Below are 24,790 nucleotides of genomic sequence, written 5' to 3'. Positions count from 1 at the left end.
AGATCAATCTCCATTTGGGTTTTGCTATTGTGTATTTTTATTATTTTTAAGAGTAGCGGCTGCTACGGACATGGAGATGGCTTTATCTGCCTAAGACATAGCGCAAATGGGGACTCGCAGAGGTTTCTACGCGCGTTAGAGGTCTGCATGGGCCAGAATTTTTAACCCGAGTCCGGCCCGGCCCGTGAATTTATAATGTGAGGCTCGATCCGAGTCCGAAATATATTTTAGCATTTAGGCCCGAGCTCGGCCCGAGTTCATGTGATAATCAAATGAGCCCGAAATAAGCCGAATTACAGAAATTTAATTATTAACGTAGAATTGTATTTTTATTGACAGGAATTAGAGGTTTAGTTTTGCAGTTGTGCTTTAAAAGTTCTCCAGAAAGAACGATCGAATGGATATCGTTGTACAGTATATTTACAAAGTTAGGCCCGAGAAACATTTTTGTATATTTAAAATTTACTGCCCGAGCCCGGCCCGGCCCGAAGTGATAAATGCTTTGTAGGCCCGAGTCCAGCCTGCGGGCCGGTCGAGCTTAGGCCCGAGCTCGTGCAGACCTCTAACGCGCTTGTACACCTCCGCGAAAATGTGTAAGTTCCCATAAGGACCAATGTAACGATCTTGTCATCAGCAGCACAGAGTTTCAGATGCTTATGTAACGGACCTAAATTGTCACGACATGTAACAGCATTCATTTTCCGCCATTTTCAAATGACACCAACTGTAGCACCATACACTTCTCACGATTCTAAAACGTCACGAAATGCAGCTGTATACATTTCCCGCCAATCTAAAATGTCACGAAATGTAGCAGCAAATGCATTCGTTGGACTATTTTTCTTCTTCTTTTTCAGCAAATGCATTAGTTGGATTCGAGTTTAGGGTCTCTTTCAATATGAGGAGATTGATTTACGCTTATTGTGGAATCTGAACCGCCGTGATAAGTTCAAATTTAAAGGTTCTCCTACTGGGAATCGAACCCGGGACTCCATACACCAAAGCTAGTTCGCCACTAGAGTAGCATGAAAGAGAGAAACACAAGTGCAATAGTGTATAGTCTTGTGTTAATAAATGTTTCTTTTTTATGGGCTGTATTGTATAACCACCCACATCCATACATTACATTATAATTACATTTAATAATTCGAAAGAGATAAAGGAAATTACACCCTTCATTGAAATCGTGGACAACGACGTTAAATACATAGTAAGTAATCTGCATTAAAAAAAACTGACAATCTTTGTCAAAGAAGCAATAATGTGATGCGAATTTGTGCCAATTCAGCCGCTCCTGTTTTTATCAAACGTCTATCTGGTTGTCAACACTGCAATAAGCTTGATATCCCTCTAGCGGCGAACAAGAGAAGTAATCCACCCTGCTACTGCGACTGTCAAATCAAACAACGGAAGTGCACAGCAGCCGGAAAATTCTGATGTGCGCTGCTCGACAAGATGCCGATTGAAAATACAGGCAAATACAATGCTAATTCATATTTATACATTTAATATTATTTGCCATTGAGCTTTTCAAACACGCTCATTTGACTTAGCAGATGTTCGAATTCACTCAGTTTCCTTTCTACGTTCCCTCGTTTGGATGATTGCTGGACGCGAACTGAACATTCCGTGTTCGAATCTCGAAGAGTACGTAATTTGATTAAGTTTGCAAAGGAATAATGAAATAAATTTCAAGGTAATAATGAATAAAATAATATATCAACCAATTCTTTGCTTAGTATTCTTATTAACACTTATTTTGAAACGTCAGTATACAATTTGTATTTTTAAAATGATTTTAAAAAGACACCGTAAAGAAAGAAAGGAAGAAAAAGACCTGGAAATTCTGTAATACCGTTGGTCATAAAGTCGTGATCATTTCACAGTATTCCTAAGGTTATGCATTTAATTGAATTACATTCATTCTAATATGGGCGTCTCACTATTTTATGACAATGTATTATTATTATTATTATTATTATTATTATTATTATTATTATTATTATTAGTAGTAGTAGTAGTAGTAGTAGTAGTAGTAGTAGTAGTAGTAGAAGGAGGAGGAGGAGGAGGAGAATAATAATAATTGAAATCCTTCAGTTTTACGTCCCACAGTTATGGCGTCTAGGCTAAAGGAGACCTTGATGATGAGAAATGAATGAAATGGTGGAGTGAAGAAAGTGGGAGGAAACAGAACCCCGATAAAACCCATGCACACGGTGTTTGTCTACCACAAAGTTCGCTTGGCGCAAGCTGGGATCGAACCAAGGACTCCATGCACCAGAGGTAAACACTCTACCACTGAGCCACACCTGGATTTCCACAGGATATCTGCTGAGAAAGCTGAGATGTTCGTGAACATCGGATATCTTTGGATTACTGACGTCTCCGTGCTACTGTTATGTGCAAGGGTGTTATAAAATAGCTTATTTATTTTTATAAAATAAGCTATTTTATAACATCCTTGGTTATGTGGGTAGGGGAACTACTTCGAAAACGTATCGACTGATCGCTCGTTCCACTTATTACATTTTGTATTTACACTGTCTAATTCAATAGTTATAATAACAATATAATTTCACCTTCCTTGCAAGTAATTTAGTAGCTTCAAATAATTTTATGAAGGCATTGTCCCCATGTAAAACGGTCTTCACTGCCCTTTCTTTTACACGTAGCAGGAAAATGGAGAAATTAGATATATTAAGATAAAATCGGATGGAATCTTAAGTTTAAGTAAGCTTAAAATTCTAAGGAAAAAACTGTGTCTTTAAAAACATAATCTATACTGTAAAATCAACATAATTTTGGCTATTAGGTCACGTTTTTAATTGTAGAAGGTGATTACCTCCCAGATGCGTACATGTCTAAATTCTTCCCAGATCCGTAAAACTGCCATGGCGATGACATGACATATTTTGACATTGATAAAAGATTTCCTACTTCCGTACATGTTTAATAACTGACACTGTTTCTGTGCATTTTTAATAAAGTTTGAGCAGAGAAGGGTATGGAATTGCATGCTCAAGGAAATACGGAAAGATGCATACATGCTTTCCATATTGTTGTAAGATCTTTTTTCCGACTCAACTTTTCAGGTTGTACTCAAATTCGATCAATGTATCTCCAAAATGTGTTTCACATGAATTCACAAATTACATCAAAAGGCTACACAAGTCGACTTTCATAAAGAGTCTTCATCGAACTAGTATCTGGATCTTCTATGATCTTCATCCATGTGCAGTAGGCCGTTTATCGTTGTACCACCACCTATATGTAATTTATCAACATATATATATATATATATATATATATATATATATATATATATATATATATATATATATATATATATATATATATATATATATATATATATATATGTTGGGAGCAATGTTCGAAAACGGCCATTGGCCGAAGAAAGTGATCAATTCTAAGTTTGGACAGATGCAATTATCCAAAGTACGAAGAAGTCTATCATTTCGGGGTTTGGTCGCTTAATAGTATCCAAAGCTAGGTTTGGATAATTACAGTTCATCCAAAGCTCAATTTAGTTATTTCCAGTTGTTCTTGCGAGATGTCATTGCAATTTTTTATTCGTGGCGCATGCGCATTCGGAGAATATAGGGAGGGTAAAGCAGAAGTCAGTCTTCAGTCAGGCGGTAGCTTTATGTGTTAACGTGTATGCTTTCTTTGCCACTCACAATTGTTTATTCGTTGAAGTGAAATTGAAGACCGTGCACAACAATGAGTATGGTTGCAGCAGAAGACTTCAAAGCAAAACTAGACGACTACGTTCGAGCTAGTACAGCAGATAATACGTTCTTGTTATCTCCAGAGAAGTACAATGAATTGCTGTTGGAGGTGAAGGCTTCGCAAGAGAAAAAGAAAAGAGGTGAGTCACTGACGTCACTGGACTATCGTCGCCTGAAGAGATATGATGTTTTAAGTATTGGTGGGGTTGAGAAACTTATCGAAAAACGTAAAGATGGTGATAGTGTTATTAGGTATTTCTGTCACACCGGAGAATTATACAGTGTCATTCATAAAGCTCACATTGACACTGGCCACAAACGTTTGAGATGCTTGGACAAAGAACTTAAGCTAAAGTACTATAATGTAACACGAGAGATCATCAATATTTATCTCAAATTGTGTGGGCAGTGTCAGTTGAAAAAGAAGCAAAAGTGCAAAGGACTGACTGTTAAACCTATTCTCAGTAATCTGCTTAATTCTAGGGGTCAGGTTGATCTTATCGACATGCAGAGTGAACCGGACAAAGGATACAAGTTCATATTAAATTATCAGGATCATCTCACAAAGTTTCTGTTTTTGCGCCCATTAAAGACAAAAAGAGCATCAGAAGTTGCTTATCATCTGATGGATATATTTTGCATTATTGGTGCACCTTGTATTCTTCAAAGTGATAACGGACGTGAGTTCGCAGCTGAAGTTACAAGTGAGCTGGCCTCAGTGTTTGGGTCGAAAATAGTGCACGGCAAGCCGCGCCACTCTCAGTCTCAAGGAAGTGTTGAGAGAGCGAACCAAGATGTTCGAGACATTCTTATTACATGGATGGCAGAAAATAGCTGTTCGTCTTGGGCTGAGGGTCTTCGTTTTGTCCAGATGAAGAAAAACAGGTCCTTCCATAGGGGCATTAACCGGAGCCCCTACGAGGCTTTGTTTGGCGTTCCCATGAGAAATGGACTTTCGGATTCATCTCTTCCATGTGATTTATTACGAGACTTGACCAATGAGGAAGATCTACAAGAAATATTGGCTCGTGATCCACATTGTGACACCATGCAGGAAGGGGAAGGCTCAGGACAGGATGTACAGAATTCATTGACTCGTGATCCACACTGTGACACCATGCAGGAAGAGGAAGGTTCAGGACAGGATGTACAGAATTTATTGACTCGTGATCCACACTGTGACACCATGCAGGAAGAGGAAGGCTCAGGACAGGATGTACAGTATTCATTGACTCGTGATGTACAAGAAGACACTTCAGGACAGGACGCACAGCATTCATTCGTTCGTGATTCCCTTAATAATCTTCGGCAGGAAAGAGAGACTTTTCCAGAATTTCCAGCTTCTTTAGAGACCATCAACACTGCAATTGTGGAAGCAAATGAATCTCCATGTCCGTGCGCAAATCAAGAAAAAAGATGCAACATCTGCACAAGAAGTGAGAGTATACGAGAGGCACGTGAGGGATCCAAAATACATTTAAAGCGACAAGCAAATGAAATGTTAATGGCGTCAAGTAAAAAATTCCCTCGTGCAGACGTAGGACAAACTGTTCTAATCAAAATCCCAGAATTGGACAGAGGCAGAGCTGCTCCGAGGAACGTCATGGCTGTGGTTATGGGGAGAAACGATAACGATCTCTACCAGTTGGGGACTTCTTCGGGAATTATTAGAAAGCTGTACGCGCGCAATGAGTTCCAGTTCGCAGATGAACAGTTTCTTCAGATCAGTGATGTTCCGCAGAGAGACATTTCACTTAGAAGTGTAGCTGAAGCAGAAACACACTCCAGGCAGGGGTTTATTAAGTGCGGCTGCAGGAACTTCTGTTTGAACAAAAAATGTAATTGTGTAAAGAAGGGTGTAAAGTGTAACTCAAAGTGTCATTCCTCAAGTGCGTGTAGGAACAAGTAACTGGACAGTTGACCTATTACAATGTACTTGAAGAGCCTGTATATGTGGCGAATCTGCATTTCAGTTATTCCATTTTATAACTGTAAGTTCATTATATTTTTTCGCACTTACAGCTTAAAATTTTCAGCACACGTTTTTCAAATTCTTCACTGTTTCATTGTGTTAATAACTGAACTTAAAACATTTAACGCACTTTGCTGTTAATGCTTAATTAATTATTGTACTTATTTTTATATGGTGCATATTTTCTAAAAGTCTTCTAAAAAAGAAAGTAAGCTGAATTAGAAGGAATTAATACGAAGAACTATTTTTATTCATATACGAATTTCATACTTCTTATTTGACAGAATTTTGTGATATACATTTTCATTTCTTAAACATTGAAAAATAAAAATCTTGTAAAATGTGTAAAATGTGAAAAAATTAATAAATTTTTTTCTTATTTTCCTTTCTAAATTGAGCTTTGGATGAACTGTAATTATCCAAACCTAGCTTTGGATACTATTAAGCGACCAAACCCCGAAATGATAGACTTCTTCGTACTTTGGATAATTGCATCTGTCCAAACTTAGAATTGATCACTTTCTTCGGCCAATGGCCGTTTTCGAACATTGCTCCCAACATATATATATATATATATATATATATATATATATATATATATATATATATATATATATATATATACGATTAACAGTTTATGGTAACTCATGAATATAGCGCAACCAAACATCATCTAAAACATCAAAACTTTATCTTTTTTTTTTTTTTTTTTTTTTTTTTTTTGTCAAGCTGCACATACACGTTCTTTCTTGTTTTACCTTGCAAGCTGAAATACTTTGTTGTAAGCATGGTTACTTGTCCTGGTTTCTAACTTAAGAAAACGGACTAATTCGATGACATGAGAATTTTACTTGTTTAGCAGAGTATTTAATATATTACTCCAATCTTCTGTGGGAACTGCTCAAGCTTATGGGATATCTTCTTGAATAGACAGCCAACCACTGTCGACCATTTCTAATGGAAGAAAAGCTAAGGACACACATATTCGAACCTGAAGTATTACATTATTGTTGTTTTTGTAGTCTGTAACCAAGCCCAAATCCAGTATCTTACGTCAAAGATACTTGTTAAAGTGAAAATTGCACCCACTAAGCTGAAGGAAAAATTGTCCTAAAAGAATTTATCACTGCTTCCTTGAAGTCTATCATTACAGTTTCAGAATTCCAATTCAGGACTTCCTTTATTATTGAAAAGCACCTTCCATATAGGGTGTATATGCCTTCTCTTGTTCGGATGAAGCCCAAAAACCACTGGAATCACATTAGTTTCCTCCATTGAACTTCCAATATCTGCATAAATTACAAAAATTTGGGAGAAAAGTTTGCTGCAGCTCTTAAACGAGCCATCAATAAAGAAGGTAATGCTGGCCTGCTAGGCAGTCTGCAAAATGCAGCTATTCGAGGACTCCTATTCGCTGCGGCTGCTACTCGAAACGAAACCTTTAGATTCCAATTTCCTCTGTACGAAAACTAACAAAAAATTACAGTACCAGCTATTGAACCTGCACGGAATTGGGAATTCTTATCTCGCTTTTAAATCATGTATGGAACTGGAAAGGATTTTGACATGTACGGAAGTGGGAAAGTACGCAAGTGAAGGTAACACCTGAAAAGAGCATTTTAATAAAAGCACAAATAAACATTGAGCAGCTCTTTACAAATCTCAAAGTTCAATTCCAGTGTTATCATTAGAGACCGGATGTTTAGGCACTAAAAACCTAGAAAATAGGCAGGCAAATAGGCACTAAAAATTTAAAAAATAGGCAGTAAAATAGGCAATAAAATGTAGCTCGAAATAATGAAGATAAATACTCAATACCATTAAAAAATAGATTCAAGTCATAAATAATGCTCAAAGAATATAGAAACATATTTCTTTGTCAATATCTTTTTTGATTGCATATATAAAAACGAAGCTTGTTATGCATTCCATATATACTGGGTGAGCCTGAAAGATGTGCACATACTTCGGGAGGTGATTCGTGACATCAAAAGAATACAAAATCCTCTTGCATGTTGTGGAATTCCGCGTCGTATATGAGTGACAGGGGGACCAACTTGGAATCGAAAATCGAATCCTGACAATTGGAGCGAGACATAAAAGTGTGTACACACTTTGGGAGGTGATTCGTGACATTCAAGAGGACTTTTTGTCTTCTTTTCATGTCACGAATCACCTCCTAACGTGTGTACACATCTATCTTTTCCGTTCCAATTGTTAGGATTCGATTTTCGATTCCAAATTGGCACCCCTGTCAATCGTACACGATGCGGAATTCCACATGCAACAGGATTTTTTGTCTTCTCTTCATGTCACGAATCACCTCCCAACGTATGTGCACATCTGTCTGTTCCAGTCCAATTGTCAATATTCGATTTTCGATTCCAAGTTGGCATTATTATCACTCGCACACGACACGGGATTCGACAAACTACAAACACCTAATATATGTATATATGTATGTATTATTTATGCTATATAAATTATATATTTTTCCAATGAAGGCTTATTTTGAAGAAAATACATAGAATAGGCAACATTAGGCACTAAAGCAATTATTTAGGCATTAAAGGTCGAAATAGGCAAAATAGGCAAAATAAAATTGGCTTAAATCGAAACTATAACCTCCTATATAAACTTTAAAACGTTATTTTTGATCATATCTTTAATATTAAAGAATAGGCATTTTGCCTAACATCCGGTCTCTAGTTATCATGTGTTTTGAATGATTTGGAGACTGAAACTATCTTCACAAAATGTTTACACAACTGACTAATTAGGTATATATAAAATGGTAATACTATTTCATTCTATTTTTTTAAAATGAAAATGGTTCTATTTCCTTTCTTTTTTAAAAAGTAGTTATTAGTGTTGCCCACTAGATGAGATGAGACATAACCTTTGTTATGAGTTACAAGACAAGATTGAACTCTTTTTCATAGAAACATATTTTTCGAGACGATATATCCAGTGACAGATCTATCCCGGGGCTGGGGGGGTAGGCCCCCAGTTTATTGAATAATTTATGTAATTTAAGGTATTGTATATATTTTCCAAAGTTTATAGTAAACTCATAGTGCACCTATCATAGTCTGGGTTCTAGCTGGCACCCCCATTTTTACCTGCTAGATCCGCTTCTGGATATATCACTTTCACAACACTTTTTTGAAATGAGACAGCCTCAACATTTGTGTCGTATGTAGCCCTATAAGTCGTACTCTATGACTTAAATGAACGTTAATTTCTTAGTAAGTGGAACAAAGAGTGAACACTACATCTACATAACAGTATGAAGATTAGACTATGTCAAAGAAAACTAGATCCTTTACTTATTTTGTCCTATCTTAAATATAGCTACGTTCTTAAAAGGTGAAAGTACCTGTAATTCTTAGTAAAAGCAATGGCATCTCATCGTATGAAGTTTTGCATTTAATGGATTGCACATGACTTCGTTTACATAGTTAAAAATTAATTTCAAAAGTTCAAGTTGAAAGCACGACGGCTCGATTCGATTCTAATACTATTCTAATTCGATCTCAATCCAAGTGAATTTTCAATAAATAACATCACATCCGTAGATATCTCGCAATCAATGTGAAAACTAAGATTTTTGCGACAGGAGATGAAGTGTATTGAAGACGAAAAAAAATATAAGATACACAATATTGTACAGGGCAACGATTGACCCAATGACAGACATTTATTTTGCGAAATCTAATAAACATATGTTATTGTGAGACATCGACTTCTTAAGGTTAAATTTTCAAAGATTAGTTTCCACTTTCTGTTGCTAAGAGTCAGCAGCATGCAATGAATTACTGATATCAATCGCAATAACATGTTACAAAAACTTTGGCAGACTCTCAGCTTGATGTGTAAAGTGTCCTCACATAGAACATTTGTGCTATGTTTGAAGCAAATTTTGACAGTTTAAGTTTTTTATGACATGTTTTGCAATAACTTTATGTTTTTAGATTTCACAGAATCAATTTCTCAAATCAGATGCACTATTTTGACTTGCCCTGTATTTTTACATCATTGCATGCATAAATGGTCTCAGCGATAATTTCTACAATGCTATTTTTCAAAGGAGATTTTCTTATCATCTCCCTGACAATTTAAATACAACTTGAGGTTTACTTATTTGTCCCTACATTCCCATCAATTTATTCTTCCATTATCATCCACTCACATTTACCATAGGACACAATCTTTGGATATGAAACGAAACCTTTCATTTCACTTTCAAAATTAGCAAAGACAAACTTTAAACAAATTAAATAAATAAAAATAAAAGAAAGTGGGAATAACCTTGATCATGCAAAAAAAAAAAAAAAAAAAATGGTTGGTTTGATTGAAGTTTAGAGCAGCAGCGAGACTATTTGAAGTGTGAACCAACAGCTTAACGAGGAATCCAAACCACATGGGCTCCTACTGAGAATCGAGCTGAAGGTGCGTATGGAAACCACATAGGCACAAGAGAACACTTAAACATCTAGAAAGTGTCCAAAGTTAAAGGAAGAATTACATGAATACTTCTTACACGAGTAATTTTCCTCGTAGCAAATACTATTTTGTTCGAATAATTGTAGGTTTTTTTTTTTTTTTTTTTTTTTGTTTACAATTGAAGCACATACTTTCAAAAAGGTAACATTTGAATTCATAATATTTTATGGTAGGTATGACAAATTCATTTTTCTGAAGAAAAAAAAAAACAAACAAAAACAGAAACAAGCAGAATCACTACTAAGGATTGTTGAAATTGGCTTATAGTTTTTAATGAGTGTAGTAAGTGTTAAGAATGACATAAATTTCAATGGTTTAGAATGTAGTTGTGTAGGATCAATTTTTCAAGTCCTCCGCTAAGATTTTTAAAAATGGAACTGCTGTATACGTATTTTAAAAAGATCTGTAATTATTCATTGGGGCGAATAAAATATTATAATGAGTCCATTTTCCTTAAAGTTTACTCTTAGTGCGAAAATGATATCCGAGCCGAACCGAGAGAAGCTATGTCAGTTTGACAGTGGGAAAATATCTTATGTTCTTTCCTTTCTTCTATTCTTTTTTTTTTTTTTTTTTAACTTTACTTCATTTTATATTTTTCAAACTCTTAACGATTCTTGTTGGTTAACATATTTGGACTATTCAACACCTTACCACATCAGACTTATGGCGATACAAGCTTTGGACACAAACTCAAGTAGCACAGCGCTTTACCCTATTTTAATCAAAAGCAGTGTTGCCCATGAGACGAGAGTATCGTCTCATTTAGTTTTGTAAATTTAAATACCAAAACATTTATCAGAAACCTTCTGAGTCAAGGGAGGTCCGAAGGTTGTGATATAATAATATTTTTAAAAAACAATTACTGTTGAAGTATATTGTGTAATGATTTGCGTATCTTTAAAAGTTGAAAAATACTCTGCATTGTATTTGTGCAATCACTTTATAAATTTATAGTTTTTATACAATGAACCATGTAACAATAAAGCAGTGTTTCAGATCTATAACTTGGATGAACTAGTGTTGTCCACAGGACTTGTCGTCAAATTTATAGTCTCATCTCGGAAATAAGACGAGAGACGTTGAGTCTCTAGTCTCGTCTCAAATTTAAAAAGGTAATCCTCCTTGTATCATTTTCGAGACGAGACTAGAAACTTGTCTCGTAAGCAAGACTAAGCAGCAGCTTCCGTCTCATAAAGTCCCAATTCTGAAAAGTACGTTAAACTTGAAAATGAAAATGAAACGAAATCTTTGAGTTTCACATTCCACGGTTATGCCTACTAGGTTAAAGAAGATATTGATGATAAGAAATGAAGAAATGGTGGAATGAAGAAAGTGGGAAGAAACGAGAGAACCCCGAGAAAACCCACGCACACAGTTTTTATCCACCACAATGTTCACTTGGCGTAAGCAGGATCGAACCAGGGGGTAAACGCTCTACCACTAAGCTACTGCGGCCCGTGCGTTAAACTCGAATTGCATACTCGTACATATTATACATATATATATACAGGGTGGTAAGAAACTATTTGAACAAACTTCGGGAGCTGATTCCTGACACTGAAACAGGCAAAAAAAAAAAAAAAAAGCCCTTTAGAACTTTGGTCAGTGAGGGATAGCTTCGGCGAAAGATGCCGAAAGCTTGGAAAAAATGAACCTAAAGATTACTTGTCAGGTTATAGGAGATCCCTACGTTTCTTTGGGGAATGCCTCACACACATCTTGCGGAGGTTTGAAGCATACATTTTTCAATCGAGCAGGTATGACTTCGAGTGTCATGTTCTAAACCGCACTCTCTACGTTGCGTTGTTTTTTAATTATAGCTCTCTGAAGTTCATTTTCCGCACACTTTCGGCACCTTATATCGCCGAAACTATCCCTCACTGACCAAAGTTCCACAGGATTTTTTTGCTTGTTTCGGTGTCAGGAATCAGCTTTCGAAGTTTGTTCAAATAGTTTCTTACCACCCTGTATACATACCTACCGAGAATGGGACTATACTTAAATAAAGATATAAACTTTTAAATTTCATGATCAAACAAAACGTAAGTAGGCAGTCATATAAGAAAATAAAGAAAATGAATGCATTTAATACAGAAAATTTTCCGAGTTGCCGAAACCAATAAAAATTTAAAACATGCAGGAGTCTTGCCAAATTTCTTGAATTTACAGCATACTTCAATATATATCAATAAGGACAAAGCAATGTTTAAAGTTAGTATTTAATATTTCTATATTTGTTTTTGTGAAGTCAAGAATTTGCAGCATTCTATAGTACGTAAGTGCCAGGCACAAACCCAGGAACTTTTTTTTTTTTTTTTTTTTTTTTTGGGAGGAGTCCAAAGTTTGCGGAGGGAAGTTCAATACTACAAGACACTATGTCTATAGTTTTGAACTGGTGTTATTCTAATACCCGAAAAGACGATAAGTAATTGCTAAGTACTACCAAATATATCCTTAGAAAAAAATGTGAATCTAGATGAAAAAGAGGAAAAAGAAAAGAAAAGAAAGAGTATAAATGAAGTGTAAGATCAAATCTTTAGGTCACATACATCATTTCTGTGCTAAACAAGTATGTTTTTAGAGCTCGTGGCTAAGCAGTTAGCGTACGCGCCTTTGGCGTGGGAGACCCGAGTTTGATCACCGGCGGGAGCTCATGTGGTTCGGTTTCCATGTTAACCAGTAGGTCCCGTCTCATATAGCCTAGCTACTAAAGGAACGTTAAACTCAAAAATCAACTGAATCAAGTATAGTTTTAATAAGAATGCGTACAAATACATAGAGTTACGAAGTTGTGTGTGTGTGGGGGGGGAGGAGGTCCGGACCCGGTGGACTTTCCGCGAAGATGCGACCGTGGTAGTTGCCAATATTGTATGAAAAGTTGAAACTAATACATTGGTGGTGACAATAGAAAGTACAAGTGTACCCAGGCGCAGCTTGTGGCTAGGAGTTGCAGTATTCTCTGTGCATTTTTTTAAAGCCTTGAAACAGTCATGATTAAAATAGTAAAGTTATTTCTGTGTTTTAAAACTTTCAAAAATATTCTGCTTGTTTCTAATATCCTCGCTAATATCCTTGATCTTAATTACGATACCATACAAATGATTTTTTGTATTTATTGATTACAAAACCTGTTATGATAAACAGTAGATGAAAGGCAAAGGAAGAGTGTCAATATGTTTACCTCAAATTAATAATAAATAAATAAATAAACATGATGCATAGATGTACAGTGAATATTGGCATTGGTGTTGAACTGTGTCATATCAATGCAGAGGGCTTTTCACCCAACTTGAAGAGTGTAACATCTCTATAAGTAAAAACGAAAACGGCTGAACTGTTTGAAATAAATTTTGAACATAGTTACGACGGTCTTCGAGCTGTTTCATATATATGCATTAAAATGTGTATCCTAAGGTGAAGGAACGGGGCTAAAATATACACCAAAAATAGTTTCTCACGAGTCTCTCATGTTACGGATATGAAACTTCGTTAAAAGCAAGTGGTGACGTGACCCATATCTTTTGTAACTTTTACTTCTAAGGGGGCAATTTCTATAATATTTACGATGTTGTCTGTCGAATCATCACAGGAAAACAGTAGAAACCATTCGAAATAAATCTCAGAATATAGCAGTTGGCTCCAGCAGGGTTTTTATTATATTACTTTCATTAAAACCCGTATCCTACGGGGAAAGAAGAGTTCAAGTATACTTTTCAAATATTTTCCAAAGTCCTATCTTTTTCCTGGACAAAGAATGGGCATTTCAGTTAGGAATTAGATTCCAGGGCTTTCGGCATCTACGGCCATGTTAGCCCGTTACGTATGAGGGATGACGTCCCTCGGCAATCACACAATCCGAGGAATGGAAAGAAAGCAAGGATTGGTAATGGAAGGAAACAGCCTGTGACCTGTATGTTAGGTACCATCCCAGCATTTGGCTGGTGTGAATGAAGAAAACCTTAATGAGGATGCCTGGCCTGAAGAAGCTTTTACACTTTTTCGACCGACTGGAATCGAGCCCGAGACCGCTCGCACCAGAGACGAGAGCATTAGCGACTACGTTACGCGGGCCCACTTCAGCTAATCATGTTTGACTAACTAAAAGAATGCAACCAACAGAATCAACTTAAATCTTAAGTCATTACCAACAATCTTTTAACTTGACGTATCTTTGTCACTCTCCAAACTCAAGTTTGCGAAAGAGATATAAGGATATGAACAGATTGTCACTATAGTAAAATTTTGTTAATATAACGCCAATCACGATGACTTGGTTACTGTCAAAATTCAAGGCTAGAACTACTATAGCATTGCATAGTCTAAAATGGAAACCCAACAAGCTAAAATTGATTCTAGGTGGTCCATAAACTGCTGTAAATAGATATCAATACAATAATGTGCCTACGTAAAATAAGGTTCAATTATTTCAGAATTTAAAACATCAAATCATTATAACACGGTTATATCGTATTTATGAGAGGTGATGTATGAAAAAAATGTAGTTGTTAAAAGGTGTAGGAAAAGCTGGTAAAATCTCTTACTGGTATCTAAACAACATTTTTTCTGGTTGGACCGCGCGTGTGGATGCCAACCCAACCCTACTTTGATATTTTTAAAATTAACGGTAGTTAATTTCTATCCGTGACGGTGAAAGCGAAAAAAATATTAGTGAAACAATCTAAATATGACTTTTCAAACGGAATATTAGCTGATTAGGGTAAACTAAATAAGGAATTTTTATAAAGAAGTTGTCCCTTTACCTTCCGTGGAAAACATTACCAGCTGCCCATATGAGATATGTATATTATGGATGTTCACACTGCATATGATCACAGTGCTTTATTTAGTTTATTAGCTGGCGTGCCTATACACTATCAAACACCACATAACACACATACACACACAAGCACACACGCGTGAGGAATATATTGTATCAGACAGTCCTCAAGCAGATCCATCTTTCTCTCTCTCTTTCTCTATCACGGCGCGTACCCGGAACATGCCAGATTCGAAAATAGCATCTTCCGAATTAAGCACCTTTTCCCAGTTAACAGAGTCTGTCGCGAGTTAATTGCCTTTTCTTCGTCTACATAGCATAGTCCAGGTTACATCAGAGCTGGCTACTAAAAAAACAGAAGGCGAGACTCGATTCATTCTTGACGGAACAACTAGCAATGCCACCTGTACTATACCTTAACCAGTAGTTAAATAAAGGTCACCATAAAAATCTAACAAAACTAACAATAGTCTCAACCATGTTAACAAATCTAACAGAGGTACAGGGCATTCGGAATTTTCAGAATAGTTAAAGAAGATTATTTCGAAATTTTACTTCCAGGTATAGTAGTATACGGCTATTTCAGTAACACAATAAAATAATAATAATAATAATAATAATAATAATAATAATAATAATAATAATAATAATAATAATAATAATAATAAGAAGAAGAAGAAGAAGAAGAAGAAGAAATAAAATCTCTAAGTTTTACGTCCCACGATTATGCCGGTTAGGCTAAAGGAGACGGTGAGGATGAGAGATGAGTGAAATGGTGGAATGAAGAAAGTGGGAGGAAGTGGGAGAACCCGAGAAAACCCACGAGCACGCGTTTGTTCACCACAAAGTTCACCACGAGTTGTTCTACCATTGAGCCACCGCGCCCCGAAGAAGAAATAAATTGCAATCACTCATCTATTTTTTGATACAAAGAGAACTATCCTTCCCATTTCATTCAGATTTTAATGCCAATATTGAAAATTAAAACGAACGAATTATAGAAATGAATGATTTCTTTGTTAGATTTTTAACGGTCAATTTTCAACTTTTTCGGGACTAAAGGCTCAGGGGCTGAGCCAGCAGTTTAAACCTCCGTAGCTCGGCTCCTAATTAACCTAGAGAGATGATTTAGATGTCTTTCAGGAAGGATAAAACTTTCCAATGGTGTGCATTTCATCCATATTGGAGGCCCGCGGCAGAAGGGTAGGTGGAAATTTTGATGCTTTAGTTCTCCTCCCCTTTCAGCATTTGGAGGGGAAAACTTGTCAATAATTATCACAAAGATATAAGCCATACCTCGTTGGATAGCTTATGGGAACTCAGATTCCAACGAAGTAACTTTTGTGTCCCCCGTGCCCAACCCCTAAAAGAAAAAGAGGAAGAAAATCAATAAAGTCGGAAAAAAATACACTTTTTCGAAGTTTGTGGGGCTATGGGAACACTGTTATTTGTCTTATGCAAGAGGGGCACAAAACTTATTTTGTTGGAATCTGTGTCTCTTGAGCTTTCCATTGAGGTATGGCTCATATCTCTGACAATTAGGGACGTCGCTAGGTCTGACAACGTCAGGGTAGACCAAAATATACGATTCGAAAAGTATAAACAGAGTGATTCTCGTAGGAAACACGTTTGGAACTTGTTATTCAACTTTCGCCCTTCATTTTTTTTTTACACGATTGTACCCAATGTCTGGCATACACGTGAAAATACTTTTACCTGCGTACGACAAGTAACAGTGTTACCAGCCTCTCACAAATTTCCAAAAACAAAAAATTCTCTCTTTTTTTTTAACTTCTTTTACAGGTTTGGCACGGGGACCACAAAAGTCTGCTCGTTAGAATTTGTGTTCCATAAGCTTTACACCGAGGTATAGTTCTTTTCCCTGTGACAATTAGAATGAGTACCAGGGCCGCAAACGTAAAGGTCTGTAATTTTCTTGAAATCCCTGTTGGTCCTGAAAAGGTTTCAAAGTACTGTCAAAAGTGAAGTAGAATCTAACTCGAACCCGAACAGCGCTGTGCTACATTATTTGTCTCAGTGAAAACGATAGAATAATGGGATTTTATAATATTATTAGCATTTAACATAAAAATGTCAAAAGATAAGACATATAAGATCGTATGCGTGAATGTGAAAAGTCAAGCGCAGTTTTCTAGAAAAATATTTATAAACCTAAAAAATGATGCTGTACGAGAGTATGCCACTTATTGAGGTGAAACTGATAGCAAAATATACCCTCATTAAGTAGAGGAGACCGGGGCTGGTTGGCAGCAGGGGCTGGTTGACGAACTGCATGTAACGCCTTCATTAATTAACATAATTAACTGTTGCTGCTGTCATAAAAGAGCGAATTATGGATGCAGTTGCCACCTTCATATGGAGTTTGTAACTTGCGGATTATCGCGTCTCTTTATCTAGTAGACGCCATAATCCGCAAGTTTTTGCCAGTCTGAAGCTTTTTTTTTTTAGTTCTCCGTTACAACATCACAGAATCATCACTACTTGGAGTACAGAGGTAAGTAATATAGCATTAATTTGATCTGAACTTTGTTTCGATGGATATTCAAACAATAAAACGTAAATGCCAAACGACTGTTGAGTAATTACGACTTTGTTGCACAACATGGGTTTGGGGTTAGTTGGCGTATAGCATTTGGGGTTGGTTGGCAAGTGCGCCAAACAACCCCGTGTGGAATTTTATTTCATTTTACTTTTATTGTTACATTGTTTGTTTTGTTGTTATGTTGTTTACAATTCTACCAGTCTTTTACTTCAATGTTATAGAATAGCATGCACGTATTGGATTACTGACAAAATTTAGAAATCGAGATAACACTGTATGCCGGACTCTGAATTTTCTGAACAGGCCTAATTCTCAGGATCAAGATATTTTGTATTTGCTCTTCTGTTACAAAAATAGAGGCCTAGCTATTGCTTTTTCTTTGTTTGTGGAAAGTAGGAAATAAACTGCATTTCTCGATAATTCAGCTAAAACATATCTTAGTTTCTCTTAGCTACTTTGTGAACAGCGGGAAATAAACTACGTTTCTTGATAGTTTAGTTATTTTAATTACATTTTGAAATAATATGTAGAATTAACCTACACCAAATCGTATTAAAACTGATGTGGTTTGATATCTTGTAGCTCTAAATGTCATGACAACCAAGATAGAATGAAAGAAAGAAGTTTTCATATTTCATAATGCTGATTCTTTTAAACGTTGTGAATAAAAGTCATTTCAAACTTCAAATAGCCTAGTTCATTGCAATATATATAATAGAATTTAGAAAAATAACGTTTATTTCTAATAAATCCAATTTTTGTTTGTGTTTTGCTATATTGAAAAAGTATGCCAACTAGCCTCACAATATCAGCCAACCAGGCCCTTACTAGGGGTCGGTTGGCATACTGTATTTTAAAAGAAAGAAATTTTTATTTCTCGAAAACTGTAAGCAACAATACAAAAACAAAAAATTGAATTTATTAGAGGAAACATTGGTATGTCCGTACACATCCATTACATTGCAATACAGTGCACCATCTGCTCATAAAAAATAAAGAACGAAAAGTTCGCCAACCAGCCCCGGTCTCCCCTACTTCTTATAATATTTGGAAGCACTGGTGGATCAATGGGAGGACAGTTAGAGTGACTGCTCCCACAATGGGTGCCCTTTTACAGGTCTATATATAAAATATTGCTCTACTTCATTTTGATTTGATGTAAAAATCATCCAAAGGGCCATCTGTTTCCGCAAACGACTCTGCTGGATCCGCCACTGTTTGCAAGATGACAGTACATACTATAGTTAATGAAATATGGCCTAAAGATATCATTAACTATTAAATTTTAATCTGTTGAACTAAAATATTGTTCAAATATTATATATAAATATAATCAGTGAATAGATCACATCGAGCTGAAGAATATACCTGAAGGTAAATTTCCATGAGTAGTTTTCGATAAAATAGAGAAAAACGAAATTTTGAGATGCTAAGAAGTACGTTGTTCGTTGCGAATAACAATAGATTTTATTTTAGTCGTTAGTTATTTACGGTGACATACTTTTTTTACGCACGTACTACTTGTAATAGTTTTAATATAGAAACTCTCTTTACTGGGAGTTCTTATTGGAGGATATTATACATCAAATGTGAGATAGATCAGCTAAGACAAATATGCATTAAGATAAAATTATGATACTAGGGAAATAGCCTACAAATACTATATGTGAGTAAAATACTAGGTGTGCAGTAATTGCAATTTTGGAGTGAAGTGAACGCCCTTTATTGATTATTAATAGAATTCTTTAGTGCAACCATTGTTTTCGTGAACGAACACGACATACAAATAGTTGAATTTGGCATAGCAGTGAAAAGTATACTGGTTTTGAAAAATTGTGTTAGTAGAGCAAAACCTCAAGAGCTTCGCCCTATTTCTAATGCTGAAAATTCTATTTTCCATTGTTTACAATGAGAATTCACACGCCAAATGCTTTTCCAATGTTAAGTCTATTAGCATGCCATTTTTCGGTGATTATTCCTCAATGATATGTCCCATCTGGACATGCAATTCCGAACGATACTCACAATGTCTAATTTGGTTAAGAACGGTTCATGCATCAGAGGAGTATCCGGATAAATGAACGCCAAAGTCGAGTAAAGAGGGCCTTCGCTTCTACTACATGCTTTAAGAATCCGTCTCCAGTCTACATGTCCACAACACTATTTCACGTAACTTTCTGAAAGCAAGTAAAGCTCGTTCGTACTCGTTTTTATAAAACTTTTTTCGGTAATTTACAAATATATATTTTCTTTTTAGGGTCATTGAATTGTCCGTACATTAGTCTTTGTTACACGTGAATAAGAGTTGTATTTCCAATGACAGATTTGTGTTTATTGACACAAGGCCATAAAAATTTGGTTTCTGTCATCAGTGTTTCTTGCAGAAGTAATGTTTCGATAAGGAGGGGCATTGCTGATATTATTCTGATTCTGTTTATTATTATATTATAAACGTAAGATCACTCTAACGGAATAGTTTTAAAGTAGTCCATCGTTTTGCCATGCGGACGTCTGGATGAAATATCATTAGTACTGTCTCGTTTTTTACCCTATTCTTTCCTGACGAATAAATGAGTTGTGAGATGTAATCAGTGGCGCAACAAGGATTTTATTTCGGGAGGGGCCAAGAATACCTAGTACAGTAGTCTGCAAACTATGTGCTGCACCATATGATATGGACAAAATGAAAAGTTTGAATTCTCCCCATTACAAGTAATTTAGTTATCTCTATTAACTCATAGCAAAAGCCCTCAAAATAAAAATTCAAATTCACAAATTCCCTATCATTAACGATTACAATTTTTAAAATACATCTTCATTTTTGCATATGATGGCGCATTCCTTACTAACATTTATGACTTCAAGAAATTAATTTAGGGTGTCCGGTGGGTTTTTTTCCTTTTGTACAGTGCTTGAACTTAATTCAATACTCATTTGTATATACATTGATCTATTTTGAAATTTCACCAAAATTTGTCTGCAGCGCTGCTGTGTAAGATAGTTTCGAGGAAGGCCCCTAGACCTAATAGCGCTACTGGATGTAATAGACAAAGGCTAATACACATAGAATAGCGCATATACTTAAAATTTGTCATACTTTTTCATGATGTGTCTTAGCAAAGAAACATCACTGTTCTGTTGTGATAGTTTTACTTGTCTTTAAGGATTCTAAATTACTATTTTCGTAATCTATATTTGAAGCTTGAAAGCTTGAGAACGCATATTTAGATTACAACAATTTATAACCAAACATGTATCCCATAATGTAACAGGTTATCTCCCTTGGTCAAAATGTATGTGTGACAGAATGGGACCAAATATGGTTGAAGACACTCTTTAGATCACAAATCCATTTGTATAATAGCCCTATATGAACTACTACTACGTAAAATGTTAGCCAGCCCAAGCTACAACGTAACATTCAGAAACCTAAGTAACTGGTTTGCACATGTTAACTAATATGATATGAAATCCACATAGGGATATTATGATCTCAACCAGTTGTTGTGATGGACACTGGTACAAGTCCCGGAGGGATGAGGGGGACATTTCTGCCCTGCTAAGCGAAAAGGTCTTATCTCCATTTCACATACTTTCGAGAAAATAAGCAAAACGCGTTTTGGCTTAGGCTGTACGTTCAAATTTGTTGTATTTCAGTAAAACTTTATTAAATATATTTTCACGATCTAAAATTTGTGTTGTAATACAGTTAAATATTTTTGCTTATAAATTGCCACTTAAGGTCTTTTGGCTTACTTTCAGTTACAGTGTTGAACATAAGGTAAACACTCATGATGTCATTACCCCTACCTATTGGTCAAACCACGTCAATTTCACTTTAGATAGATGCAGAATTGTACTGCGAACATTCCGATACCAATATCTCGATTTTCGAAAAATGTGGAGTGAAGGGCTTTTCGCTTAGGACGGCAGACTTCCTCTCCAATTTTGGAACTGGGGGGACTGTTCCCTACAATAATCCGATTCGAAATGTGCTCTTTGGGGAGAAATGTGATGATTTGTGTCTGATTGCCACAAAGAAAAGTGAGATGAAATTCATATACCTTGCTGTATAATATGTTTTCATATTTATTTGCCTGTTCATAGCTTACAATATGAAGATATTCCCTAGTTAAGCCTTACAGTTGTCAGATATGGTTACATTCTCTATATGTTTTCAGAAAGATAAGTTTCAACAGAGTAGTAATTTTTTTTTCTAACATTAATTTTAACAGAGTAATATGATTCTCATCTCCCTCTCCTGAATAAGCTTCAAATGTGACCGCCTCTCAATGTTGAAGACAACTCTGCTCCCCTGATTCTCTCCAGCATTGTTTTTGCGACTTCATAAAAATTTTGAACATCGCTTAATATATATATAATATGGAAACGGTCGTACCCATCCCCCTCAACGTTGAACACAGATTTGTGCCGATGTTGATGGGAGCCAAAACTGGGTATCGCGGCTTCACAAAGAGTGTAACTTGAACCCTATTTTTGGATCTCATGGTCGTCAACCGGTAGACTAATATCTAAAGCAAAATGAAATTGTAAGATCGATGAAATAATTCGTTCGCTCACGTACGCATAATACAATTTAGGATAATTTGGTAATTGTATGTTTTAAGCTATACACTGGATCCAGGGTTACAAACTTAATTCGTTCCTAATACTGTTCTTAAAGCGAAGTGTTCGTAAGCCCCCCCCCCCCAAAAAAAAAATCACGTTGAACTTAATGCAAATACAACTAAACCGTTTTAAACACAGAATCATGGTACTGTACGTTGTTTTATTTATTTCACATTGTGATATTTTTCTATGATGAGTATAGATTGAAAATAGCATTATCTTTTATAAGGAAAAATAAGTAACACTACATAAATAAACACAATAAGTAGTTTTTCAACACAGCTCTCTCCAGTAAAAACACTACTGGGCGCGTGGATTTGTCGGTACAGGGAATGTGTATACTACGTTCATATTCCGCAAGCCAAGAGAAAATTTTTTCACAAAATTTGTTCTTACCCGAATTGTACGAACTCGAACGTCCACTGTATTTACGATTAGCTTAGGTCAATGAATTATTGAAAGTTGTACAAATTTTTAATAAGAATGTTTCCGTAATACATACAAATGCATATACATACGCAAATGTGGATCCAGAAAACCAGCAGAGCGCGACTATAACCCGCGCCTTTTTGAAAAATGAAGTACTTTAAGTACATGAGAACCCAATTAAATGAAAATATACGGTAACATCTTACAGTTCTAAATAGCATTAAGTTTGCCTTCGTGACAAAGGTTGAAGCTCTCTCGTCTAATTGATATCGTTAATGTTGCACACACTGCTCACAGGATGAAGACCTTTATCGTATATGCTAAAGAAAACATATTATGGTGAAAAATGATGCAATGAGAACTATAACGAAATGGGAGAACCCCAAGAAAATCCTCGGATACGATGTTTCACAGCTTCCGATCGAACCAGAAACCTTTTGTACTAAAGATAATTGCCTCTCCACTGAGCGACCGTTTATCCCTTTTTATATTAGAACTTTTGGATAAGATTTTTCTTTCGAATTTCTTCAAATGTTTATGGTACAAATATCCAAGAGAAGTCAATGGAAGGTATATGTCTTACTCTTGTACTTACCTCAACTGTTATAGATAAAGCTTCTTGAACTAGCACTAATACCAGGTAGTTTACTGTTCTCACGATCTACTACTGTAATGAGCGCCGGAGAGAAAAGAGTGAGTGTGCGTGTGCATTCACCACTAAGCAATACCGGACACTGTTCTACACTCTTGAATCCGCGTTTACCATTACACACAAAACACATAAAGAACAGTGAAAGCCAATCCAATATAGTACACAAATTTTTTATGTTGCGTGCAGGAAACCGTTTTTTCTTTCTCTTCCTCTCCTCACTTATTTTTGATCCATCACTAGATTGTGTCACATGATTCAGCCAAGCGACAATAAGACATTTCTTTTACGTTTTTAATACACAGTATCTTTTCAATACGATGGAATAACTTTTTCATTTCTTTCTTTTGCGAACAAAATCCACCGGATCTTACCTAAAAGATAAGTCAAGGTTGCCAGATTAAAACTTCTTATCTGTATTTGACATGATTTGTATAATTAATTATATTTCTTGTTCTATATCAAAGATTATGCTAGTTACATCAATAAAATATGCGATAAGGGTATTTATTGAAAAGTTTATAGCGAATATTTACTTAATGTTGAAGCTGATAGCTGGGTTGTTTCCCAGCAGCTGATAATTATGTTTATAATCACTTTTCATTTTATTAGGAGAAAGAGTGACAAGTGGCGGCTCGTGAGGGAACTCACATCAATGAAAATTTAATTTTATCCTTAAAGAAACAAAACTTCATACAGCTTCAGAAAGCTATATAGAAGAGTTAGTTCATTAAGTAAGCTTTCTTCCCTTAATAGAAGTTATAAAACGGGTACTTTTAGTTTTTTTTTTCAATCTTGCACATACAAGATCTCCAGTGTTACTTATTTCATAAAATATACCTGAGCGAGCGAAGAGGGTTTGAAACCCGCAGGGCTCGTTGTTTTCTACCTTTATCAAAATTTTGACAAAAACAAAGTACTTGGTTCTGACGCCATGAGATGAGTTGGGGAGATAAATGACATGCTGATAAAACTTTAATTTTTTACTCATGTCAGTCCCCTCACTAGCTGCCATTGCCGATGCCCACCTATCCATGAACCCTGAATAATACTATATATATATTTTTAAACTTCTAAAAGGTGTAGGTAACAGAGCAAGATTTGTATTCATATCAACATAAATAAGTTGAGTTGAGTTTAACGTCACTTTCAGCAGCGAGGCTATATGAGACGCGGACCTACTGATTAACGTGGAATCCGAACCACATCAGCTCCCGCCGGGAATTGAACCCGGATTTTCCACGCCAAAAGCGCGTACTGTATCCGCTTAACCATGAAGGAGCTTCGTATCAACATAAAAACTAAGATAATAATACAGGGTGCGGCACGTAAAACCGGCCCGTCGTAATATTCTGGTATATTGTGTTTTTAGCAACACTTAAATAGTCTACCTTCATACCAAGAGATGGCGTGTCGAGGTCGGGTCGACTTACGTGACCTGCAGCAGTCACGTGCAGCCGCAGCCAGTGAAACTTGTCGAAACCAGTTGAGAAAACGGCCTCGTTGTGTTAAG

The 24,790-nt window shown here is 35.9% G+C and overlaps 1 protein-coding gene across 1 annotated transcript in view; it reads right to left on the bottom strand.

Moving 5' to 3' along the window:
• Window positions 1-23,507, bottom strand: part of LOC145662692 (putative fatty acyl-CoA reductase CG5065) — a 193,494-nt gene extending 169,987 nt beyond the window's left edge. Inside the window, exon 1 of the mRNA XM_081728528.1 lies at window positions 23,224-23,507. The gene's annotated coding sequence lies outside the window, so the exon portion shown is untranslated. The remainder of the gene's footprint in view (window positions 1-23,223) is intronic.
• Window positions 23,508-24,790: the final 1,283 nt, after the last annotated feature.

This window comes from Thermobia domestica, chromosome 10 (assembly GCF_964235325.1).
Source record: "Thermobia domestica chromosome 10, izTheDome1.hap1.1, whole genome shotgun sequence".
NCBI lineage: Eukaryota > Metazoa > Arthropoda > Insecta > Zygentoma > Lepismatidae > Thermobia > Thermobia domestica.
Note: the sequence above shows the minus strand (reverse complement) of the source record. Positions and strands in the feature narration are given on the sequence as shown.